We start from the raw sequence: 7,028 nt of genomic DNA on the forward strand, positions 1-7,028 counted from the left end.
ATGCACACCAAAGTGGATATGTTAAAAATTTATCTAAAGAAAAAAATATAAATTAAGTTAATGTTTCACTGAAGGTGACATTACACACAGGCAATGGAAGGGGTTTAACAGAAGTGTTTATGCTGGCATTAGGAAGTAGGTGGGTCAGAGGAGGGTTAGCAAATTTTCAGTAGGGGCAAATCTGTTGCTCAAGTATACTTGTGCAAGGTTGATGACTTCTGCAAATACAGAAGGGCAGGCAGCTACCTCTGATTCCAGAAAGCAGCGAGTGTTCCCCAGGCAGCTGCCTGAGCCAAGCACTGAAACTTTCCATCGGTGTGTTAACATGTGACAGCGCTCAGCAGGCATGGAAGGACCTGGTTTATTTCTCTGGTTGTGGTAGAATTTCTAGGACCAGTGGTATTGCTAACTAACTTGCAGAAAGTTCTTTTATTTCACGGTGTTATGTTTTCTCATAATTTTTAGTCCAGACTGATCTAATAGTTCAGAATTGATAAGGGGAGAGGTCCAGGAGCTAAACACTACTGGGGAACAGCACTGCCTTCTTTGGAAGTTTTTGTGAACACTGGGCACATTTAGTTCCAAGTTACATTTGGGCTAAGTTCCCATAAATGAAGAATTACAGTTGACAGAACCTCGTGAAAAACAGCAAGGTGTAAGACCTGTCTGTGAGGCATAATATTTTGTCATGACTTCCATTTGGTAGAGATCCAAATGCAAAACATGTTAGGGTCACTCACAGTACAGAATCTGCCCTTCAAAGGGCTGAGACTGGTGATGCAAACTGACAGCACAAGTTATCCTGGACATTCTGCTACCTCACATAAATAGTAGGTTAAGGAGAGAACTTGTCACTTTTCATGCCTTTAGAAATTTCTCCTTTCTGGACATTTCAAATCCATTTCTTTGCTTGTTCTATCCAGGAACCTTCAGTATCTCTCTTCAAGTAACATAATTTATTTAACATTGTCCACAATTGAAAAAATAATAGTAGAGCCAGTATATTTGAGCACAAGCATGTGGATTTTAAAAATAAATGTAACTGAAATTTTTTATTTTTAAAAATAAATATAAATTTAAAAATGTAAAAATGTAGGGTCATTGTTGTAGACACACTGTACCCTGATTTCTTTTCATGGAGAGTTAAAGAGAAGTAAATGTTGAAACAGTGATCTAAGTTCAGAATGTTCACAAAGCATGAGTTTGTTTTTTGGTAACTAAAAGCTTTAGAACAGAACAGCTGTGAAATTGATAGCACTTATTTATAATATTTATCAGTGTTTATTTTCTCAGAAGCTTTGGGGTTCATTTGTGGCCGGTTTCCTCTTTAAAAACATTTAAAAATCTTTTAAAACGATGCAATACAGCTTCTAGATATCATAAGCTTAAATCATACACATATAGAAACATTCCTTAGAGTATATGGATATGTTCAGAGATGATGATTAAGTGTGTCAATTTATAAGACCAGCTAAGCCTTCACCAAAGTATGGACAAAATTCTAAACATAAAGAAGTTTTTTTCTGAAATTTCTGCCTTAACAAATTAATGTGGATTTTTTGTGTGTAAGACTTTTAGTATGTCAGCAAGGCTAGTAACCCTGAATTGTGCTGAGAAAGAGTATTAATACAATGTTCCAAGGTCAGTTGAACTCAGATTTCTTTAGAAGAGGAACAGTTTTTATTAAGAAATTGCCAGATCAAAGTTATATGGTGAAATGCTTAAAATTTTAAAAGTCTGTAAGAACCAGACCTAAATTTTCCACTGTTGTAAGAAATAACAAGAGAGCTCCACGCCATTATTTATTGTGTTGTACAGGGATGTGCTGGGTTCTGTTACTTGGTATTTAATCCAGAGGTGCATTCAGCTATGTATTAGTAGCGAGCACTGAGCCATTAGAGCAGCAAAAGATAGGACAGAAATAAACTGTTGGCTGCAATTGTCCCTTTGAAAAAGAACAGGAATTTTGAGAGGGGAGAGAGGGAGATTCCTTGGCCTCGGTGGAGTTTATTATTCTCTGGAAACAGGTAAACCAACCCTGGCTCAGGAAGATACTTTAGAATAGGAAATGTTTTGCCTTTGAAATGTACCAGATTACATGTCATTTCAAATAGTGTTCATGGCAAAGATACCCCTGGGACCACCTTACAAGAGCTTTATTTCTTGCCTGCAAATTAGTCAATTCAAAACACTTCTCCTCTCATCTCTGCCTTCAGCTCTTAATACCACACACGCCATTCGTAAAATAGCGGAGAAGAATGAAAAGACCCTGGATACAATGGTACAATTAAAAAAATAAAACAAAAGACTGTAAAAGCAAGAACAAGATGGGTTTCAGCAGACAAGGGAAAAAATGAAATTTTGGTGCATTTTTGGAGGCATTTCAATAAACCCCTTTTCTTCCGTTTCAGCAGGGGCTCATTGAAACAGCTATGTTTTCCAAGTGCAGGCAGACAGCCAATAGCATCTAAATTATTTTTAAGAAAGCACTTATAGCACTGAGCACTCACTACTACTAAATCTATCTTAGAGGAGAAGGGTGGAGTAAGAAGAAAGGTCAACAAATGTATCAAGTTCTTTGTGTAATGGCTCACTGACATTTTCCAACTGCCTCAGCTGGCTTTTATTTTTTATTTTTTATTTTTCAGAATCCTGGTAAAATGTAGTAAAGGATTTAAGGTTATCGTCTGTCTCTCTCTAACTTCTGACATCTCTTTATAACAAGAAAGAGTCACAGCCAACTGTAACAGGAGGGCAACACAATGAATCCTGGTAAGACGGGGAAGGGGGGAGGTTCAACTTTGCTCCCCCTTTGCCCCTATTTCTTCCTCACAGAACAGAAGTGCCATCTGTTACTAGTCCTAACATGCATATATTTGATTTCCATTCAGTAATAACTATCACAGAAAAAGATTATCAAGTGATCTAAAGCACTATCAGCATTAGCAGATCTTCCCATCCAGTGTTTTGTTTGTACCTCCAAAGATGTAGCAGATGAAATGGATATGGGCAAATGTCTTAATTGCCTAGAATTATTTTGTTTTCTTGTAGAGGACCATATGGTCAAGGTGTGGATTATGACCAGACTGAGGATATTTAGGTGCTTAGGTCAGAAAGAGATTTACGAAAATCAAACAAGAGGACTGATGTTTATATTCTCCAATCTGAACTCACTACAGTATTTATTACTTGGTGTTGTAATACATCATCATAATAATGGAAAATAAAATCATAGCATGTTATGTGAAGGAGACAGTAGTAAAGTAGAAGACTGTTTTAAAGCAGTCTGTAAAAATGTTTCTTACGCTTCAGTCAAATTTATCACATTCACAAATAAAAATCCCAACACCACCAAACACCTTACAGCCCAGCAAACTCAGTTTAAGATTGTGCTAGTTTTGACTGGGGTAGATTTTCTGGTTAATTTTCTTCATAGCAGCTGGTGTGGGGCTGTGTTGTGCTGGAAACAGTGTTGATAATTCGGAGATATTTTAATTGTTGCTGAGCAGCGCTCACACAGAGTCAAGGCCTTTTCTGCTCCTCACACCGTTCTACCAGCGATGGGGCTGGAGGTGCACAAAAAGTTGAGAAGACAACAGCTGGGGCAGTTGACCCCAAGTGACTAAAGGGATATTCCCTGCCATATGGCCTCATGCTCTCTGTATAAAATAGAGATGGAAGTTGGCTGGGCACTGCAGCTCAAGGACTGACTGGGCATTGCTTTGGTGGTGGTGAGCAATTGTTTTTCACTGGCATCACTTTTTCTTGGGTATAATTTCTCTCTTTTTTGGTATTATTATGGATCCCTCAGCTATGGCCAGTAGTGCCTGTTATCTTATTGTTGAAAGAAATGGGGTGCAGCAGCAGATCTCTGTAAAGGAAGGGTGCCTACAGTGGGCTGTTTGCAAAGCAGGGTAACAATTAAACAATTGGTGCAGTGGGATTTCTCTGTCAGAGCCCTTGAGATATTTTGCTGCTCTTTCCTATTGCAGTCTATACCTGATTGTTTTAGCAGTCTCTCATTTCTTCAACTTCACCTCTTTTCCCTCTTTGCTCTTGCTGCCTGTACACCTTGTTACTTAAAACACTTCTATGACCAGAAATTGGCTGCCCTGTCAGATACCAGCTTTCTTCCCAAAGGCTGGGGAATGACCTCAAACATGGGAGATGCTTGGCTAATGCTGTTATAATGTAAATAAACATGTAAAATGGTTCAAGAGGAAAAAACCAAGAAAATTATCAGCAAGTAGCTTGTGCTTTAGACTAGCTTAATTTGCTCAAGTCAAATCTGAAGCTGATCTGTCTGGCAAACCTACTGATGCCTACATTGTCAAAATACATGAGACAACATTTCATTTCTCCAAATTTCCATTAATTTCATTGCCTTATTTTCTTTCTTTTTCTCCTACACGGGGATGACATTTTTGAAGTGTACTTTTAAGAGCTTAATTTGATCAAATGATCCAAGGGAACTCCCTATAGATATCCATGATTTAATGCTAGATGTGCTCTAAAGGTTAGCATGCCTGACAATGACAATTGGTTTAATTTTTAAATAATTAATAGAGTGTGTTTTTTCTGAGCAGAACTGTATCTTGCTTGCACAACTCAGTGAGAAAGGCAGGGCCTTGCCATGTGTGGTGGTGAGCATTCTGAGCATCCCAGCCTCGACCAGAGCAGGCCTTTGTCACCTTGCTGAAGTCAGTCATTGCACATGTCCTCATGCGAGATGCTTGTAGCTGACCTCCAGATAACCTTGAGGATACTGGGCAAGAATTCACTGTCTGGCTGATTTATGTTTCAGTATAGTAGATATTCTGGGCTCTGAAAATAAGTAGGGTCAGCATCTGAATCTGAATTTCTCTGTCTTCCCTTTTTCTTCTCCATTTGGAATTTTATTTTCCAGCTCAAAATACATGCACTAGAAGCCAAAGAAATCTCTTTTTTCAGGTTAATATTTTCATCCTAGTCCTGGTTCATATGCATGTAGGCTTTGGGCTCCTCTGCTCTGTACCCATTTGTCACTCTTTTCAAAGGCAAGAAGGAAACTCTTGGTATGGGTGCAGAACTTAGAAGAGTTCTGTGCCGAATAAGAGCGAGAACGCAGCTGCACAAGACTCAGCACACTTCTCACAGACAAAGTGCAGTGAAGGAAAAGATAACACTTTAAGCTAAATGAGAGATCGTTATTCTAGGGGGAATATATACATGTGGCAGCAGCACTCAGGCCATGAAGAGCTACTTTGAAAGTTGATTCATTTCCCAGTGTTGGAGATGAAGATGGGAAGTAGAGAGGGAGAAAATTGTCCCTGCAGAGGTGCCCCCCAGCCACAATAATATTTGTGAAACCGTCATACTTCTCTATCCTTGACAAGAAAGCAGCCTGGACTGGTTCAGAGCAAAAGCAGTTTGTAGGAAGCATTTCAGACTGATGTTCTTCCTTGATGAGGGAGTTTTCCAGGGGCCTGGCAGAGCCAGCTGGCAGCATGAACAGCTCAAGCTACAGCAAAGGGACCCAATCAGAGCTACACAAACTTGTCCATATTCCCTTGTGCTGTGCTGAATTGGGAAGGCAGGCAAAGGAGAGCTGAAAACCTTAAGGCAAAGGACTGCTCTGTGGGCTGCTTGGCCACACAAACAGGTGTACGTACATACACAGAGTGGTGAATGGGAGCCCATGCAGGATTCGTGCTCTACTGGGAGAGCTAACTGGGCTGTGAAAGTAAGCTTTACCCTTTCAAACAGACCAAGGTAAATGACAGTTGAGAGTGTTACACAGGCGTTTGGGTTCTTTACACTCAGCCTCATGTTCTCAGAGTGTTTTGCTCACTGCACTGCCTTGTGAAATCAGCGGTAAAAGCCTGTGACCAGAGGGAAAGTGGTAAGCCAGTGGTAGCACTAGTGGTCACACTGATTAAAACAGCAGCGCACAAACACACTGACCTCTTCCTGAGTGGTAACCTTCAGTGAGAGCTAATTCACTGGATTGATTTTATTCAGCTTGTCCATGAGAAAATAGAGCACAGTAGCATTGACTGCAACTGGCCACAGTGCTTGTGAGCTTCAGGGATCTTTATAGTGCTTGTTTCAGCTTCCAGATTGGTGATGTTATGATGTGCTATTACACTCTACGTCTTCTGTTTGGCAAAAATGTACTGGCAAAAGGCAAAAGAATATAAATTAATCTAAAAATTTATTGTTAGTCCAATTAATGTTTTTAACAGTCTAATAGTCGAAATTACTTAATATATAGGAGTATAGGAAGACTGCATTAAAAATAGAGTTAGAGTTGCTACACTAAAAATTCCCTCTTGTCTGGTGTTGCACTTACTCCCCCAGTTCTCCTTTGGGTTTTAATATTGGTATTCCTCAAAAGAAATGGGGGAATATTATGATGAATTATCACTGGGATTCGTGTGATACTCATGGGAGAAGGATGTCTTTCTTCTGAGCTTGGTGTCTGCTCAGATTTAGTTTTATGTTTTCTTAACACTATAATCTAACTATGATTAAATGGCTGATTTGTGTCAAATGTGTCTGCACTCTTCCCCACAGCTGACTCTAGAATTGTAGGCAGTTCAGTTCGCAATGAATAACCATTTGTTATTATCCTAAACTAGAGTTAAACTGAAACAAATCTAGTCAAGAGTGCCTCACAGCTGGACAATTGCTATCACAGCTAAACCAAGTTAAAATCTATCTGGGCCCAGAAAAAGCCAGAGCATTGCTGAGTCCCTACACTGTCACCTCAATATAAACCCTGTTGCTTTTTACCAATAATGGTAAAATCATATTTATTGGGCTATAAAGTCACTTGGAATAGTCTGTGAAATGCAGAGCAAAGATTTGCAAACCCTGCTATGACTGCAGAGTCATGACTGGGCAGCAGATCTTGGAAACATTCACACTTTCCTAACTTCTCTTGAATTAGAGTAATTCAAAGTCTGATTGACTTGTAATTCTTCATTGCCATCAGGAGGCCAGCTAACAAAAAGGATTTGATTTTCATTGCCAATATAATTTTCCCA

The 7,028-nt window shown here is 39.4% G+C and overlaps 1 long non-coding RNA gene across 1 annotated transcript in view; it reads left to right on the forward strand.

The window, feature by feature from the left end:
• LOC115948020 overlaps window positions 1-7,028 on the forward strand; it is an 8,474-nt gene that overhangs the window by 350 nt on the left and 1,096 nt on the right. Inside the window, exon 2 of the long non-coding RNA XR_004081874.1 lies at window positions 2,649-2,772. This is a non-coding gene — a long non-coding RNA (uncharacterized LOC115948020). The remainder of the gene's footprint in view (window positions 1-2,648; window positions 2,773-7,028) is intronic.

This window comes from Geospiza fortis, unplaced genomic scaffold (genome assembly GCF_000277835.1).
Source record: "Geospiza fortis unplaced genomic scaffold, GeoFor_1.0 scaffold112, whole genome shotgun sequence".
Lineage (NCBI taxonomy): Eukaryota > Metazoa > Chordata > Aves > Passeriformes > Thraupidae > Geospiza > Geospiza fortis.